General features: G+C 39.0%; 1 protein-coding gene across 3 annotated transcripts in view; it reads left to right on the top strand.

Annotated features, from left to right (window-relative positions):
* CRACD (capping protein inhibiting regulator of actin dynamics) overlaps nt 1-20,196 on the top strand; it is a 329,883-nt gene that overhangs the window by 143,641 nt on the left and 166,046 nt on the right. For all 3 annotated transcript variants that reach the window (XM_049886223.1, XM_049886222.1, XM_049886221.1), the window contains exon 2: nt 10,052-10,199. The gene's annotated coding sequence lies outside the window, so the exon portion shown is untranslated. The remainder of the gene's footprint in view (nt 1-10,051; nt 10,200-20,196) is intronic.

The raw sequence follows: 20,196 nt of genomic DNA, 5'->3' as shown, positions 1-20,196 counted from the left end.
GAAGCTGAAAGAGACAAGGACCTTCCTCTAGAGTCAAGAGAGACAGAAAGGCTTCCCCTAGAGCCAGTGCCCTGAATTTTATCCTCCTAAACTGTAAGAAAATAAATTTCTGTTTGTCAAATATTTACTTGTGGTATGTCTGTTATAGCAGTGCTAGATAATTAAGTAACGTCCTAAAGTATAAATAATTTTTATCATCTGGTCAGAAAGCATGGATTCTTAGCATTAGCTCCAGGAAGAGAACTTTCAGAAGGGGAAAATCTTTGGCCTTCTGTCTTAAAATTCTACCTTGCACACCTGGTGAGTAGGTTCATGACCGCATACCAGGCACATCCTTTAATGCCTGAACCCTAGATTTTCTTCTAAGAATGTAGGAAATTCATGGTTATTTGTTTTCCAGCCAAGTAGCAGGGAGAAACAGTTTATTTCCTAAGCTGTACCTATGAAGAGGTGCCTTTGAGAAGGTGAAAATAAAGAAGCGGATCAGTTAAAAACAAAACAAAACCTATTGCCAGCAAGCCAATTCTGACCCATAGCGACCCTAGAGGACAGAGTAGAACTGTCTCCTAGGGTTTCCAAGGAGTACCTGGTAGATTCGAACTGGTGACCTTTTGGTTAGCAGCTGTGGCTCTTAACCATTAGGCAGCCAGGGTTTCCCTAGCAGATCAGCTTACTCATCTGCAATTCAGATAACCAGCAGAGGTATTTTTCCTGGGAACTACTTGACTGCAAAGAACTGAATGAGTTCAGTGTATGATGCTCGAGTTCTGATTGTACTTTCACTGAGCAGCAGAGCAGAAAACACTGCTTTTTCTCTGCTGTCCTTCCTCCTCCACCCTCTGTAATATAATAACCTCCCGGATGCCGACATTACAAACACAGAAGACCCCCTTCATTTCTTGGCTTGCCACTCCCTGCCTATGACATGCTTTCTGGTTTGAGTGAAGTAAAAGTTCATGGTAGAATCGATTTGGCTCTAAAGAGTGGGATTCCCCGCAGGCTTTTGGTGGGGATTATGCATTTGATGTTGCTCTGTTGGAATGGGTAATCATGAATCACAGTTGTTGTTACTGTTGGGTGCTGTTGAGTTGATTCCGACTCACAGCAACCCTATATGACAAACTAGAACTGCCCCATGGGGTTTCCTAGGCTGTAATCTTTACAGGAAGGAGCCCTGGTGTTGCAATGGTTAAGCACTTGGCTGCTAACCGAAAGGTTGGCAGTTCAAACCCACCAGCTGCTCCATAAAGATCACAGTCTTGGAAGCCCTATGGGGCAGTTCTGCTCTGTCCTGTAGGGTTGCTATGAGTTGAAACCAACTCCACAGTACCTAACAACAACAACAATCTTTATGGGAGCAGATCACCAGCGGAGCTGCTGGTGGATTCAGACTGTCAACCTTTCAGTTAACAGCTGAGCACTTAACCATTGCACCAGTAGGGCTCCTTATGAGTTACAGTGGTAGTTGTTAGTCGATTCCAATTCATAGTGATCCTGTGTACAACAGAATGAAACACTGCCCAGTCCTGTGCTATCCTCACAGTCATTGTTACGCTTGAGCCCATTGTTGCAGCCACTGTGCCAGTCCATCTCTTGAGGGCCTTCCTCTTTTTCACTGACCCTCTACCAAGCATGATTTCCTTCTCCAGGGACTGGTCCCTTCTGATAACATTTACAAAGTATGTGAGACATAGTCTCACCATCCTGGCTTCTAAGGAGCGTTCTGGCTGTTCTTCTTCCAAGACAGATTTGTTTGTTCTTCTGGCAGTCCATGGTATAGTCAGTACTCTTTGCCAGCACCATAATTCAAAAGCATCAATTCTTCTTCTGTTCTCCTTATTCATTGTCCAGCTTACACATGCATATGAGGCGATTGAAAACACCATGGCTTGGGTCAGGTCCATCTTAGTCCTTTGAGTGACATCTTTACTTTTTAACACTTTGAAGAGATCTTTTGCAGCAGATTTGTCCAGCAAAATGGATTGACACAATAGCCACAACAGTGGACCCAAACATACCAACAATCATGAAGATGGTGCGGGATTAGACAATGTTTCATGCTGTTATACTTAAGGTCACTGTGAGTTGGAGTCAAGTAGGCAGCAACTAATACCAACAACTTGAAATTTTCTGTTTCTTTAGTTTCCATGACATGCAGCACAGTTACTAACTACTTCCTGGCAGAAACTTTCAGAGTAATTCAGCTGTAGTTTCTCTCTTAAATTGTTCTCAAGTGCCAGGCCATGGGCATCATAACTTGCAGAAGCAAATGAATCCTACAAGTGTGGTTCTAACACCATATCTTCATGACTGTTGGACGAGAGCTTCAAATAAGGGCAACTTACTCTTAGCACATCAGTAGATGGGCTTCTGTCTTAGTTATCTAGTGCTGCTGTAACAGAGGTGGCATACATGGGTGGCTTTCACAAACAGAAATTTATATTCTTGTAGTTTAGGAGAAGGGGAAGTCTTTCTGTTGGGTCTGGGGGAAGGTCCTTGTGTCTGAACTTCTGCTCCTGGACGATCTTCATGTGGCTTGGCATCTCTCCTCCCCTCATCTCTGCTTCTCGTTTACTTGTTTAATCTCCTCTATATCTCAAAAGACATTGACTCAAGACACACCCTATACCAGTCCTGCCTCATTCATATCACAGACAACCCATTCCCAAATGGGATTATAACCACTAGCATGGAGGTTAGGATTTACTACACATACTTTTTGGGGACACAATTCAATCCATAAGAGCTTCCATGAAGCTTGTTTAGTTTAGCTAACGCCTTGCTGCTAGTCATAAAATATGTTTGTCTGGAGCTTCGCTAGGCCTCGTTGGTCTCAATGAGAAGAAATTTAATAAAAGGAATACCAGATTTTAGACATGGAACCATATATACAAGTATATAAAGTTGTTGCTTCCTTTAGCATGAGGTACAGTTCACTAATAAATTTGGATTAACAGTGAATAATTAATGCCACCCCACGTTGCTGATGAAAATGATAAACTTCCTGAGATTTGAGCTAGCCTCAAAGGTATAAGAAGCCTAGGTATTACCACCACTCTTCAATGCCTCAGGTCCTTGAGCCCTATGGAAGGAGACTCCTTTAGGACAGAGGATGAGCCCATATCGGCAGTTGGTAGGTTATTGGGGGCCCTTTAGAAAGTTCTACTCTATGACTTAGCATTTAAGCTTAGTTCTCAGTTGCCACTAACAGGAAATAAAGAGTTGAAAAATATAACTTATAAAGAGTTTGATCCAAATAGAGGAAGGGCATCATTGTCTATATTTAATAAATCATGATATATATATTTGAAGTCACATCCACCAGTTATATAAAGGTTTTTTGGTTAAATTCAGCTAATAAATTTTATCCACGTATATGTCAGTTACTGCACTTCTGAGTGGACTCAGACATCCAACCTTACAGTTAGTAACCAAATGCTTAAACCATTTGCATCGCCCAGGGACTGTCAGTGTGTATAGGTTCTCCATAAAATATTCTTTTTATTAGAGAAGTCATTTATTATTAGAACCTATATCTCTTCTGCTATACTTCTTTATTTAGTGGCCCACAAAAAAGCTCATTATTCAAATAGAATAGAAACATTTGTACTTTCATCCAATGATATGATAAATTTTACATGTTGAGTAATTTTTTAATCTTTATTTTCTCAAATCTACAACTTTTTTTTTTTTACTATGAAAATGATATTTGCTAAGGAACACGTTTTGGTTGATTATCAGATTTTTATTTGTGCATTATTTAATTATCGATATATATTAATGAAGTGGCTGATTTTTTTGTGTATAATTTTAATTATTTTTATGGTTTCAGGAAGAACAAATATTTCATTGATGGTGTATAGCTTTTTCTCTTTTGCTTGAGTATCAGTATGATATGACATCGTGGAAAATATGTAGAGATTGGCATTCACATTCTGGAGGCTTACATTTTAAATGTCCTGGTAATCACACTGCTTTATCCTGTTATTTGCTGCTCTTTTAAGTCACAACATACACTTAGGATGGAGTTCACTCCTAATATGTTGGTGGTGGGTGTTTGTTGAGTTGATTTCTAACTCCCAGTGACCCCATGTGACAGAGTAGAACTACCCCATAGGGTTTTCTAGGCTGTGATCTTTATGGAAGTAGATAGCCAGGTCTATCTCCCATGGAGCCACTGGGTGGGTTCGAACCACCAACCTTTCAATTAGCACCTGAGCGCTTAACTGTTTGTACCACCAGGGCTCCTATTAATAATAGTGGATAAAAATTGATATTTCTCATAGTCTTATTGACAGTTTCGCATTTTGGGAGCTGATGTCATGTCCAGTATTATATCAACATTGTTTTAACTTCATAATGTGGATTTTTTTTTTTAACAAAGAGCCTATATTAGAGATCCTGGAACTTTTTGCAATGTTCCCGTGTTTATTTCTGTTATTCTCTGTGTTTTCACTATAAAGAAGAACAGCAAAACTTTTACAAACTTCATGTTTGTTTTTGGAAACAAGAGAACTAAGGACATGACCTGTGTGAAGTTGATGTTATACAGGAAGAAGAATCTTTGGGAATAAGAGGTGGTCATCGTGTCTGCTGTAAGAAAAAAGGAAAGTAGGATGGTTCCTGGGGCCTAATGCAAGCAAGACAAGAGCCTGTTTTAATATTCAAAGACGAGGGTTTTCTGATTAGAATGATAGCAAAGCCTTTGCGTGCACAGGGTAAAACTGGGAAATTATGAGACGTGAAGCTTTGGCTCTGCTTTCTAAGGGCTTGGTAGGGCTTTATTGATTTTATTAGTCTTTTTCAAAGAACCAACTTTTTGGTTTTGTTGGTTTTTTTCTGTTTATGATTGTTTTCAATTTCATTTATTTCTGCTCTTTATTATTTTTGTCCTTTCTTGGGTTTCCTTCTTTTTTTTTTTTTTCCTAATTTCTTGAGATAGATGCATAGGTGATTGATTTCCAGCCTTCTTTTCTAATATAGCTTCAGCTGTATTATACAGTTTTTTATTTGTCATCTTTTTTTTATCATTTAAGTAAAAATATTTTTCTAATCTCCATTGTAATTTCTTTTTTTGACCCATAGGTTATATAGTTGTATACTGTTCAATTTCAAGTATTTGAAGATTATCTGGTTATTTATTATTTGTATACTTATTTATAGCCTAATTGTAAATGTACTGTGATATACATCAATTAATATTCAATCAGGGTGCTCTGATGATTCAATGGAGAAATGAAAGTTTTTTCAACAACTATTGCTAGAACAAGTAGATAAACATATGGGGAAAAAATGAACCTCTGACCCTTACTTAACACTACATACAAAAATTAGTTTGAGATAACCCATAAACCTAAAACCATAATACTTTGAGTAAATAACATAGAATTATCTTTGAGACTTTGAAGTAGTCAGTGATTTTTTAGCAGATATAAAAAGTGCTAAACATAAAAAAAAAATAAAGAAATTGATAAAGTAGTCTTCATCAAAATTAAAAACTTCTGCTCATCAAAAGATGCCATTAGAAATTGAAAAGGCAAAAACATAGACTGGGATGAACTATATGCACTTGCATGTATCTGTTAAAGAACTTGTATCGGAATATATAAAGAACTCCTATAAATCGATAATAAAAACCCCAATTTTAAAATGGACAAAAGCCTTAAACAGACACTTCACGAAAGAACATACACAAAAAGCCACTACTATTAGTCACTAAACACACTAGGGAAATGCAAATCAAAACCTCACATTAGAATGGCTAAAATGAAAAGTCTGCCAACACCAAGTGTTGATAAGACTATGTAAACTGGAACTCTATGTATGTTGCCAAGAAGAGCATAAAATGTTGTAACTAATCTGGAAAACTGTTTAGTAGTTTTGTATAAAGTTAAACATACATTTACCCTATAACTTAGAAGTTCTACTCCTACGTATTTATCTAAGAGAAATAAAAATACATGCTCACAAAAAGACTTGTACGCGAATGTTTGTAGCAGCTTTATTCATAGTAGTCCTAAAGTGGAAGCAACCAAATGTCTAACCTTAGGAGAATGTATGAATAATTATGGTAGCTTCATATAATGAACTGTTCATTACTCAGCAATAAAAAGGACCAAACTGCTGATACACGAAACACTGTGGATGAACCTCACAGATTATGCTGAGTGAAAAAAGCCAGACACAAAAGAGTACATACTATGTGAACCCATTTATATGACTTCAAGAACAGGCAAAACTAACTATGGTGATAGAAATGAGAACAGCAGTTGTCTTTGTGGTGGGGCTTTGACTGAGAGCATGAAGGAACCTTCTGGAGTGATGGAAATGCTCTGTTGTTTTGTTGGTGGTTGCATAGTTGGATGCCTTTATCAAAATATATCAGATTGTACACGTGCACTGATCTTAAACTTTACTGCTTTTTAAAAAGTACACTACTGTGCTATTTTTGCAACTTCCCATGAATTTACAATTAATTTCAAAATAGAAAGTTTTAAAGTAGTCTATATTATTATATCTATCCATTGAAATTTCTGTCCATCGAAGTGTACTTTATTTTAGGGTTGCTATGAGTTGGAATTGGCTCCATGGCAATGGGTTTGGTTTGGTTTTTTTGTGGCCACATGTAGTTAATTTCTGTGAATGTTTCATGTGGCCCTTAAAAGAATATGTAGTCTGCAGTAGTCACCAAGTATCTTATAATGGTCACTAAGGTTGAGTTTGTTAAGTGTTGTTCAGATCTTTTGTATCATTACTGATTTGTTTGTTTTGTTATTGGAGATGTATGTTAAAATCTCTCTGTATGATTATGGATTTGCCTCTCCTGCTTTTAGTTTTGACAATTTTTGCTTTATATACTTAGAGGCTATGTTATTATGTATGAACAAGTATAGAATTGCTAATTCTTCCTAGTGGATCAACCCTTTTATCTTTAAGAAATGATCTTGTTTGTCTTTAGTGTTGCTTCTTGTCTTAAAATCTGTTTTGTCTGATGTTATTTTAGCTACCCTAACTTTCTTTTGGCACCTTTTTCCAACTTTTTTGCGTGTTTATATTTGAGTATATTGGGTTTTTTTTTCTAAATAATATTTTATTGTGTTTTAGGTGAAGGTTTACATAGCAGTTTAGGTTGCCATTCAACAACTTCTACACATATTATTCAGTGACATTGCTTACATTCTTAATATGCGTACATTCTCCTTACCTTCATCTGGTTGTTCTGTTTCCACTAATCTAGTTTCTCTGCTCCCTTACATCCTGATCTTTGTTTTAAAGTAATTGTTGATGGCTTGGTCTCATACAGGTGTGAGTTTTGTTTTTAATCTAGCCTGATAATCTTTGTTTTTGAATTAGAGTATTTAATCCAGTTACATTTAACATATAAGTATATTTACTGATATACTTAGGTTTAAATATAGCTTCTTACTATTTATTTTCTACTTGTCCCATTTGTTCATTGTTCCTTTTCCCTCTCTTCAACTTTATTTTAGGTTAATCAATATTTTTGACCCTCCATTAGCTTGTTAGTGATGCAGGTAAAAAATACGATTCTGAAGATCTCTGTTTAACATGGTTTATTTGACATAAAAGGGTACATTAAGGGTGAGGAAAATCAGCATTGTGATATTCTGAGGGTTCTTATGAGAACTGCTTCTCACAATACCACCAAAAAGCTTCTCTGAACATGTCCCAAAGCAGAACACTGAAGGGACACACCTTTGCAACTATCTTCTGGGCTTCATCAAGTATAGGTGCATTAATACAAGTTACATCACAGTGTTATGCTCACTTATATAACAATGAATTAGTCCTGAGTAGCTGTGAGTCTTTATTATATAGCATTTTACATTGCGTAGATGTACAACAGGAGCCCTAGTAGTGTAGTGGTTAAGAGTTCAGCTGCTAACCGAAAGGTCAGCAGTTTGAATCCACCAGCTGCTCCTTGGAAATCCTATGGGGCAATTTACTCTGTCCTATAGGGTCACTGTGAGTTGGAACTGACTCAGTGGCACCTAACAACAACAGATGTACAACTGCTTTTTAGCATCATTTGAGGTTCTCAGATGGTAACTGGAGGTAGGCTTCTCCACAGTTAAAAAAAAAAAAGTTACCGTCCAGTCGATTCCAACTCATGGCAACTCCACATGTGTCAGAATAGAATAGATAGAACTGTGCTCCATAGGGCTTTCAATGGCTGATTTTTTGGAAGTAGATCACCAAGCCTTTCTTCCAAGGCACCTCTGGGTAGGCTTGAACCTCCAACCTTTCAGTTAGCAGCAGAGCATATTAACCATTTCCACCACCCAAAGACTCTGTGTAAAATAAATAAGTAGATGTTAATGATGTTTCACAAAGTAAACAACCAGAAACTATCGTCCACAATCTCCCTCATGTCCCCTTTCAGCCCTTACCGCTTCCATTACCCCAAAGGTAACCACTATCCTTGCTATTATAGTAATACTTTTCTTGCTTTTAAAAATAGTTTCGCTGCCTAAGAATATATACTTAAGCCCTGGTTGACTTGGTATAGATAAGCTGGAGTCCTTGGGTGGTGCAAAATATCTGACTTGTCACAATTTTATTTTCATTCCCCCTGGGATCTTGGCCTGACTGCCTTGGTGTCGTCCAGTGCCTTTAAACAGGTTTTAAAAATAATTTTTATCCATCTTTTCTGATAAAAATTCAAATGAGAAGTTGGTTTGATAAAGTGAGTCCCTCATCACTAGAACTGGGAATCCAAAGCACCCACAGTGAACTCCTCATAAGAGCCAGAAACCTGTTGGCATTCCAAGATTTAGAGTGGTTTCATCTTGCATCATTACCCCAGAATGTTTTCTTGTTTCACTAAGCCTAATAAAGGGCATATTTGAATCTACAATTGTTTCTTGGGTATTTCCCACCTCCAACAAAAACCAAACCAACTCCGTTGTCTTCAAGTCGATTCTGACTCATAGTGACCCTATAGGACAGAGTAGAACTGCCCCACAGAGTTTCCCAGAAGTACCTGGTAGATTTGAACTGCCAACCTTTTGGTTAGCAGCCGAAGCTCTTAACCACTGTGCCACCAGTGTTTCTTCCCACCTCCAGTCCCGTTAAAATGTACAGTCACCACGTTACAGTTTTCATTTAGGCAGGTGTAGGACTGTGCATGCCCTACCTGAAATGAGCGCTATCAATCTAGTGAACTCAGTGATTTGTATTGGAATAAAAAGGTGGGGAAGAAAATAATCTAATGATTACTGCTTTTACTTCTCTGGTAGTTTTAATTTGTGTCTTCTAGCTCCTTAAAGCTTTGCTAACCTACCTTGAAGAATAAATGTGAGAAATCTTTGAGAAGGATAGGAGTCTCGATATTTATGGATATAATTGTTTTAGTCCTTTCAAAAGTGGAAACAGTTTACAATCAATGATTTTAAAACCCTAGAGGAAATCTAGGCTGAGGAATGCAAATTTAATATTACTAAACCTAATTGGAAACTCAGCAAAACAACAAACAAACAAAAAACACTTCTCCATACTGGCTTCTGCCAGGGAATGGAAAAGAGATTCATTGTAAAGACTTCCATAGAGAGGAGTGAAGACATAATTTCTTTTTTTTTTTTTTTTAATTGAACTTTAGGTGAAGGTTTACAGCACAAACTAGTTTCTCATCAAACAGTTAGTACACTCATTATTCTATGACATTGGTTAACAACCCCATGACACATCAACACTCTGCCTTTTCAACCTGGGGTTCCTTATTACCACCTTTCCTGTTTCTTCTTGCCTTCTGGTCCTTGCCCCTGGCCTGGTGTGCCCTTTTAGTCTTGTTTTGTTCCATGGGCCTGTTCAGTCTTTGGCTGAAGGGTGAACCTCAGGAGTGACCTAATTACTGAGCAGAAAGGGTGTCCGGGGGACATACTCTCAGGATTTCTTCCGTCTTTAGGGCCGGCAAGTCTGGTCTTTCTTTTGGAGTTAGAATTTTGTTCTACATTTTTCTCCAACTCTGTCTGGAACTGTCTATTGTGATCCCGAAGACATAATTTCTTGATGTTTTGTTTTTTCTCAACAGTTCAAAAGAGCAGAGAGCACAGGCTTTCTCAACAATGTACCCCATTTCCTGACACACTTACCACTGGAGGTGAATTCTCCTTTTCACCAGAAGAAAATTTTGGTGGGGAGCTATCCAACAAGAAAAGGACGTGTGGCTGTTAAGATAGGTAAGTCATTTGTTTAGAGGATGTGCCCACAGTTCATGGAGGAAGTACTAAAGAGTATTTCATTGATTGTGACTGGAACTCTAAAAATGGATAGTATGTATTTCACTAAATTTCATGTTAAAAGATCCACGCCTCTCATGATCTTCCAGTTCTAGATTTAATTTTTAATTTTCAGCTCTTCTACTTACCAGCTGAGTAAAGTTGGGCAAATCACTTAAATTCTCAGCCTTCTTCTTTGTACAAGAAAATATTATATATTAAAAGGCTTTGTAAATGATGGAGTGTTAAATAAAAATGTCATCATTATCGCTTTGTTTTGTTGTTGTTATAAAATTCTACAGAATAGTTAGTGGCCTTGGGTCTCATGGTTGTTGGACCATAGAGTACTTTGAGTTTGGGGACTTTGTCTTTTGAGTGCTGGGGGTGGGAGGTGTTTCTCACCTGTCTCTGTCCAGAGCAGCATCATACCATTCTTTTAGCTATAGATATCTGCTACTTTCTTTTTGGGAAATCGGGAGAAGTGATGGAAGTTAAAGACAAGGACAAAGCAAAGAAAATAACAACTACATGTATTAGTTTCTACTGAGTCCGTGGGTAATGCAAACAATTAACATGCTCAGCTGTAAACTGAAAGGTTGGTAGTTGGAATCTACCCAGAGGCCCCTCGGAAGAAAGGCCTGGTGATCTACTTCCAAAAACGCAGCCATTGAAAACCCTAGGGAGCACTGTTCTACTCTGACACACATGAATCACCATGAGTTGAAATCAACTGGATGGCAACTGGTTAAATAGCAAGTGTTCTACTGAATATTTTAGATACCTTGTTTCGTTTAATCCATGCACCAATCCTATAATATGGGTGTTATTCCTACCAAGATAGATGGGACTTCGTAGGTAGTCACTTGAGAGAAGATACAAACCACTCTGGCTGATAATAATTTTGGAGATATTACTGAGTGATGAGAATTTGAAGTTTTTATTTTTTTAATTTTCTACAATGCACATGTACAGCTTCTGTAATAAGAAAGTCATTAATTTAAAAAATAAATTGTGGATTAAAAAAAAATCTTTGTTGAGCACCTACTGTGAACTAGGTACTATTCTAGATGCTTGAGCTATATCAGTAAACAAAACAGGTGAAGACCCCTGTCCTTGTGGAGCTTATGTTCTAGCATGGAGGGAGATAGATAATAAATAATGCAATAAATAAATAACTCAAAATATCGGAAGCCAATAACACCATGGAAAAAGGAAAAAAAAAGAGCAGAGTAAGGGGGGTTGGGGGTGCTGGGTGGGGATGGGATTATAAATTACAGTAATAGAGGGGCCAGAGCAGGCCTCAGTGGGAAGTGACATGAAGCCAGGAATTAGCCTGGGGAGTGTTCCAGGTAGAGGAAGCAGTTGATGTAAAGCTCCTGAAGAGAGAAGAGGCTGGCATGTTCAAGAATCATCCAGAAGTCTAGTGCAGGGAGAATAGTGGGAGGTGAGTTTGAAGAGGTAATGCCAGCTCAGGAGGAAATGATGTCATTTCCATGATTTAGATATGTAGGAAACGTAACTTTGTTTTCTACTTGTCTCCCACGTTTATCCTTAGTGTGTTTCCTCTGTCATAAAACATACACACAATAAGTAAATAAATTAGAGCTCTACCACCTACCATTCTAATAAATTGACACTACTCTGTCTATTTTGGAGCCCTGGTGACAGTGGTTAAGAGCTTGGCTGCTGATCAAAAAGTTGGCAGTTTGAATCCACCAGCCGTGCCTTGGAAACGCTGTAGGGCAGTTCTACTCTGTCCCATAGGGTTGCTATGAGTTGGAATCGACTTGATGGCAAGGGGGTTTTCATTGTGATCCCTATTTTATGAGTGGAAAAAAGCTTAAATGGCTTGCCCAAGGTTACATAGTGTGCAGAAGATCCAGGTTAGTCCTATTCACCATACCACTCACATGCTACTATGGCAGTGATATTAGGATGTAAGGATGTAGGTGGCAGGGGATGGCCCCCTCCGCAGGACAGGAACACCACACATACGGCATTGCAGTCCCTATTGCTTAACTCTGAGATAGCTCAGAATTGACGCTTTATTCCAGAATCCCTATCAAAGGGAAAGTCGAGGACCCATTTTGTTCTTCTGCCTCCATATCCCGTTCCCCGTTTTGCATAACAAATGTGGGGAACAGTACTTTTTCTCTTATTTGGGAATTTTTCTGGAAAAATAATACTGTAATTTCTATGGCTTCTAGAACATTTTGTGACAGAACCACATGGTTTCTTTTCACACATGGGGGGAGATAAATTAAAGAAAGAAATAAACACATAGACACACATGTTATGGATATAGCCAAGTGAATCAGTTGGCACATTGCAATAGAATTAGGGGAATTTGAAAGCACTTAATAGCTTTTGCTTTCTCATTGTATTTAAAGATTCTTATGAAACTTGTTTAGTCATTAGAACCAAAAACCAGATCCGTTGCTGTCGAGTTGATTCCGACTCACAGCAACCCCGTAGGACAGAGTAAAACTGCCCCTTAAGGTTTCCAAGGAGTGGCTGGTGGGTTCAAACTGCCAACCTTTTGGTTAGTAGGCTAAATGCTTAACCATTAGTCATTACTGAGTATAAATAAACAACAGAGTCTTATTTAAGCTAAGCCTTGAAGAATGTTGTTGTTGGGTGCCATTGAGTCCATTCTGCCTCATAGCCACCCCATGTCTAGGGTTTTCTAGGCTGTAATGTTTATGGATTACGTACTATCAGGAGGGACCAGTCCTTGGAGAAGGACATCATGCTTAATAGGTAGAGTGTCACTGAAAAAGAGATAGACCCTTGACTAGATAGATTGACACAGTTGCTGCAACAATGGGCTCAAACATGACGATTATGAGGATGGTGCAGGACCAGTGTTTTGTTCTGTTGTACATAGGGTCACTATGAGTCAGAGCTGACTCAATGGCACCTAATAACAACAATCTTTATGGAAGCAGATCACCTAGTGTTTCTCCTACCAAGCCCTTTGAGTGAGTTTGAGCCACCAACCCTTTGATTAGCAGCCAAGTGCTTAACCATTGAGCCACCAGGGCTCCTTTGGCTTTGAAGGATACACCTGAGAAAAAGAAGGATACTCAGAAGCAGAACCGAGACTTTCCATGACCTGTCTAGTCCCGTGCCCCTTGCCCCCAACATACCTGTAAAGGCACACAGTGAGGTGTGACATCCCTGGGCTGGGCTGAATGTGGATGAAGTGACCAAATGCAGTACTGCCAGGGGAATGTCTAAATCTTGGTCACTCAAAGCTAAGCATTAAGTTAGTAGGTGAGACAGAGCCAGAGTTAGAAAAAAAATCTTAAGGTCAGAACTGGAAAGATTAGAAATATAGCAAGAAGTAGAATGTGAGACAAGTTGAATGGTTCAGAAATTCGGTTGTGGGAGGATTTGGGAAGCTTGTTTGTCCAAGGTTCTAAATACACGGCATGGGGGTGAAAAGGTGAAGATGTTGGTTAGAGCTAGACAGTTCCTGACCTGCTTGTACCACATTTTTTTGTACGTAGTCCTGTAATTTCTTTTCAAGGTCCTTCTTTGCTCTTCTTTTTATCTCTGTTCTTAATGTGTTTTTATTCCCTCGAAGCTCTCAGGCTTCTCTTTTCCACTTAACAGCTGACTGCTTTCGATCTTTATGTAGATGCTTATGTTCTTCTTAGTATAAAGAATTAAAAATAAGCTACCTCTCTTCCAAAGATGCTTCTGCTCTTTGTTAACATTTCTTTTCTTTGATCCCGAAATAGCAAGGCCATCATATTCTTCTACTGAGTTAAATGACCCATAGTCTTTATATCAATGTCAGCCACTGCTTTTCTTGGCTTTATTAATTTTTCATTTCAATTTTTTTTTATATAATTTGTTGTTGTTGTCCTAATCATGCCCTTTATTTTTTTCTAATTGAAGATTTTCTGAATAATGATTTTTGCAAAGTCACTTTTCCTGTAACTACATTAATGTTATTTTGTCTTTGTCATTTTCCCTAGGAAACTCCAGGTGTGATACAGTTTCTCCCTGGAATCCTTTCTTCATAAATGGAAGAAAGATAGAAAATTTTCCCATTATTCTCTTCCTATCGTAATATATCTTACTTATATTTTTGAACAGATAATACATGTATAAGGAGCCCTAGTGGCACTGTGGTTAAAGTGCTCAGCTGCCAACCGAAAGATCGGTGGTTCGAACACACCAGCCAGTTCTGTGAAACAAAGATGTGGCAGTCTGCTCCCATAAAAATTACAACCTTGGAAACACTATGTGCGCAGTTCTACTCTGTCCTGTAGGATTGCTATGAGGCAGAATCAACTTGGCAGCAACAAGTTTTTTGATTTTAATACAGGTACATTTTACAAAATTTTTTTTTAATCTAGTATGAAATCCAAGTTTTCTTCCCACCCCTCGCAGCTATCCAGATCTCCCACCCAGAGGGTAAACATTGTTACCAGTTTTTTCACATATATGTTTTTCTCTTTTTCAATAACAAATCATTGAAAACTATACACACTGTTGTATACCTTTTTTTTTTTTTTTTTTCCCAGTAATGTATCTTGGAGAAATTTCATCTTAGTACTCAAAAAGCTGCTTCGTTCTTCTTAATGGCTGCATAATACTCTATTGTATGGATATACCATAATTTATTTACCCAGAATCCTGTTGATAAATATTTGTTTCAGTCTTTTTCTATTGCAGGCAATGCCATAGTGCCGAGGTTCCTAAACTGTCTTATTTCACTGCACCCTTAGCGTCTCAGTAATTTTCTCATGGCACCGCTGGGCAAGAAGAAATACTGAGCAGTTGCTTTTTTTGAAGTAGTTAGGTCCAAACCTAAAAAAAAAAACCCAGTGCCTAGTAGCCATTTATGTTCTGTCAACTTAGTAGCCATTTGAAAAAAAAAAAATTTTAATTGGAAGAAAAATAATATTTTTATTTCATTCTTAAATAAGCACAACTACTTGGAAGTGTTCACCAGTTTGGCTTTGGACAACTTTTCGATTCTTGCAATCAGATTCGGCACCACCACCCTCCTTTCCTGTTCTGTACTTATTTTCCTGGGATATTTGTTTTTCATCAGAGCAGCCACCAAGTAGTCTGATGATCTAATACTGAAACTGTGATCTGTCTCAAGCTAGTGTCTTATTCAGTGTCTGATAGATGTTGACATTGTTGTGATTTCCCTGAAAATTAAATATCTCGCAATGTCCTTGTGGATTCACTACTGCGCCCTGGAGCCCAGTTTGGGAGCAGCAGTATCATGAATGATATGTGTGCATGCATTGGCCCACACAGGTTCAGTTGTATCTGTGTGATAAACTCCTTGATGTGGACTTCCTGGGTAGAGAGCATGCACACTTTTCATTTTGAAAAATATTGCCAAATTGCCTTCTGTGGAGGTTGTACCAAGTAATGCTCCCACCAGCAACCTAAGAGAATGCATGTTTCCCCCAAATGGCTACTCTGTGTGATCAACACATAGAATCACAGAATTTTACAGGTGGAAAGAACCTCCAAGTTCTTTGAATTTAGTGTCTCCCACCCAACTGCATCAGAATCACTAGGGGTGCTTGTTAAAAATGCACATTCCTACACCCTCCCCAAAAACCAAAACCAAACCCGTTGCCATCGACCCTCCCTAGATCTATTAAAAAATTACTGGCTGTGGAACCTGGGAGTTTCCATTTTTAACAAAAACCTCTGGCGATTTTTGATGTTTGTTAAAATTTGAAAGCCACTAATCCTATATTAATTACTCTGGAAGGTGAGTTGCATAAATAATCATCCACCCAGAATAAGGGAACTTAATATCTTACTAGGCAACTCATGCAATTTAAAGAAAAAAAAAAAAAAACACCCTAACTAGTTATAAACCTTCTCCCTGCTATATTATAGGCTCTTTAAATAATCATTAAAAATAGCTATTTGTATTAAATGCTCACTGCATGTCAGACACTGTGCCCAGTGCTTTATATTGTTGTTGTTAGGTGCTATTGAGTTGGTTCTGACTCATAGCAACCCTATGTACAACAGAACAAAACACGGCCTGGTGCTGTGCCATCCTCACAATGGTTATGCTTGAGCCCATTGTTGCAGCCATTGTGCCAGTCCATCTCCTTGAGGGTCTTCCTCTTTTCGCTGATCCTCTACTTTACCAAGCATGATGTCCTACGCCAGGGTCTGATCCCTCCTGAGAACATGTCCAAAGTATGTGAGAGTAGTCTCACCATCCTTGCTTCTAAGGAGCAGTCTCATGTTATATTATGTCTTACATCATTTAATCCTAACAAACCCTCTGAGGTAACTTTTTTACTTGAACTTTACGAACGAGGAAATTAAAGCTTAGAAAGCTTAATTTGCCTATGGTCATATATCTAATCTCATTCATTTCATAACTGCTGTCCTCTTAGAATTCTTGGACTCACACAATCCACATGAAGTGGTTAGTAGCACTTGACATTAAGTGTAAAACAAGCATTAACTGTTATGATGATTACTACTAAGTTCAGGGCACTATGGATACGAAGATGAATAGAACACCTTTTCTGCCCGTGAGGAGCTTATGATTTAGAACAATGGTCTTTTACCTTCTTTTAAGCAACATACAAAAAAATCAGTTGCCTCAGAGTCAACTCTGACTCATGGTGACCTCGTGTGTGAATAGAACTGTGCTGCATTGTTTATTTGTTTTTTTCCTAATTTCTTTATATGTATATATTATTATAATTATTATTCATTGGGTTTTAATGACTGAATTTTCAGAAGTAGATTGCCAGGCCTTTTCTTCCAAGGCAACTGTGGGTGGACTCAAACCTCTAACCTTTCAGTTAGCAGTTAGGCACGCTAAAAAAAAAAAAAAAAAAATACTAAATATATGCAAACTTCCTACCTATTAAACAGATAAAGCAGAGCTCCTGCCTGCCTGGCCTCTCCTTGTCTGATGTCACCATGATCCTTTCACCATTTCAACAGGACTCAAGGGCCCCCTGAACACAGCTGGATCACATGGGTCTAGTAGAGGCTTTAGAGTCTAGTAAACACAAGTCCACTCAATTGACTTTTGATTACCTAGCCAGCATTTTGTAACTGCAGATGAACAGTTGCTGCTCTTGCTACCACAACTGCTGACTGTGAAGTTAGACTACCCCAAGCAAATCAGGGGTCATTGGTGTGAAATACCTCCCTGCCACAAACATTCTGGGAAGTTCTAGGCTTTTCACAATACATGTTGAACCCAAAAAAAACCAAACCTGTTGCCGTCGAGTCAATTTTGACTCATAGCGACAATACATGTCAGAGGGTGACAAATAGAGTTTGTGCCGTCGAGTCAATTTTGACTCATAGCGACAATACATGTCAGAGGGTGACAGAGTTTAGAGATCTACTTAATCCCTCTTATGACTAGGGAATGGGAATAAAATCTTAATTTCCGAATAGTGGTAGATTGTTGAGCAATAAGAAGAAGTGAGTCCTTTAATTATTAAAAAAATATATGATTTTAATTACAAAACCTTAATTTTCCCTTTTCATTACAATCGGAGATCTGAGTATTACAGGAGTGTTAACGTTTCTGTAATAGAATGTCCAAGAGGAAAATCTCTTCAGGAATACTTGCCTCACCTTAGTTGCTAGTGGGCTTCTCTTCATGGGACAAATTGAGAATTTAGCCATTGTATTTACAAGAATCTATCTGGAAAACTCTACCTTATTTCACACCAATCATGAGGTACAATCCCCTCAGGCACCTTTCTTCCCTCCCCAATTTATGTCATTGTCTAAAGGTCTGAACTCCAATTTAGCCCATCTTCTAAATGAACCTGTAATTGATATTTTGGCACTGGGATAGCTAGAGATTGTATTGCTAGCCCAAGCAACAAAGCATAGTCTTTCCCAAGGGAGTTAAAATGATACCAGCTGTTGCAGATGAAAATTTGAGGAATACTTTACACTGTCATCTCTTGAGGAGGTTGATCGCCCCTCCCTCCTCCCTTCTGTTGGTGAAATAGAGTCTGCTTCTGGAAGGGCTCTGGATGGAGACAGTAGAGGCTTGAAACAGGACACCACTCTCCATCTGCCAGACGTAAGCCAATATAAGTCACAGATGAAGCTGGCAGAGAAATCGGGAACTGGATGGCAAACAAGGTTCTGAGGGGACCGAAATTCTGGTTAAATCCTTTTGTGATAGTGAAAGAACATCCGGGTCTAATAATGCAGAGCCCAAGAATTAGATTTAGTATTGATCCAATGCTACTGGCTCATGGGATGTGAGCCCCTTAAGGCTCTTTTCTCTAGATCACCTGAGAGCGTGTTGTTATTAATGTACTCCATGGGTCGACAGTTAAGTACAGGACAAATTATGATTCATTCCCATCAAATGGTGATTATTATGTGCTAGGTAGGAATGAGTCTGCTCCAAAAGATATCTTCCAGGAGCCTGAAAATATCACCTTTAGAGTAAGTAATGGGTTTGATGGAAAGGGGGACATTTTTGTTGACTCCCCCTCCCCCCTTTCCTCTCCCCCAATCTCTCTGTATCTCCTTTCCTCTCTCCGTTAACACGTATTGAACTTGTTATGTGCCAGTCACTGTGCTGGGGACTATGGATATGAAATTAGACCCTGTCATCCAGACTCTGCTGCATTATGTTCTTCTACTATTACAGAGAGCTATAAGAAGTTTATTAGGAGCCCTGGTGGTGCAATGATTAAGCATTGGGCTGCTAACCAGAAGGTTGGCAGTTTGAACCCACCCAGCAGCTACTTGGGATAAAGACCTGGCAATCTGTAAAGATTACAGCCAAGAAAATCCTATAGGGCAGTTCTGCTCTGTCACATGGGGTTGAAATGAGCCAGAATCGACTCCATGGCACTTTAGAACCTGTCTCCTGCAGTAAGAGATAGCTGCTAAAGGCCAGAGTCCTGCCTTTGATTGTAGAATCTAACAAAATGCCTAGGGCAATGTAATGTGAATTGAACTTTATTGAATTGAACTGAGATATGTAAACAGATAACTGCATAAAAAGTGATTAGTGATATTTGAGAGAGTTTTACACTGAGTGCTGGGAACAACAAAGGGCAGAATAAACAACTGCCAAAGGGAGCCAGAGGGCCTCCCAGAGGTGCCATTTGAGCTGGCTTTGAAAGACGAGAAGGTGTTTGCCAGACAAACAAGGGGGGCACGCCATCTCCAGAGGTCACAATTAGCCCTCCTAGGAGGGTCCCTTTGACCCTCCTTTGATCCTGCCGTCTATTCCTTTAAGGCGACTTCAGAAAATAACTGCTTGATTCCCAGGTAGCTTTGGATCAAGCCTAGGGACAGTGCAGGCTTCTTTTCCAGGAAATGGCAGGTAGAAAAAGCATGGCATTGCTGGGGTTACTTCAAAAACTGCTTCTAGAGCTCCTGCTTGACAACAAAACAAAACACTATATTGAATTTCTTACTCTAAAATGCCACCTATTAAGGTGATGCCAAGACCTGAAAAACCAGGTAAGACAGATACAGATGTCAGTCCTGGAATCCTGAACCTTAAATGAAAGGAGAAGGTATTAGATTGAAAGTCACTGAGGAGAAGAAACTGATAGAAAACAGGAAAGGAATAAAGATATGGAGTGGAGGTTCCTGGTCAAATGGCATGATTCAGTGGCCATCTTGGAATAAAGCCAACAACCCCGCATGCAGAAAGCCTCCTCTCTGGGATTTCCAATAGGAGATAAAGGTACGGTGCAGACACACCCAGGACTAAGTAAGACCATGTTTGCTGGCTGCGACTCAGGGAGGAGCCCAGGCTGTCTCACCTAGTAACCACAGGAGCATGCTCGTATAACTCCCTCCCTTCTGATGAACAATGGCTATAACTGCCCCATCCTGGCAACTCTGACTGCTAGAAACTACAGTACCAACCCACCCTATTGCCCCCCTCCATCTAATCCTCCTGCCCCTGCCTTCACCTGTCCACCTATCTCCTCTG

The sequence above is a fragment of the Elephas maximus genome, chromosome 5, assembly GCF_024166365.1.
Source record: "Elephas maximus indicus isolate mEleMax1 chromosome 5, mEleMax1 primary haplotype, whole genome shotgun sequence".
Classification (NCBI taxonomy): Eukaryota; Metazoa; Chordata; class Mammalia; order Proboscidea; family Elephantidae; genus Elephas; species Elephas maximus.
The sequence above is the reverse complement of the archived record's forward strand: the minus strand, read 5'-3'. Positions and strand labels throughout refer to the sequence as shown.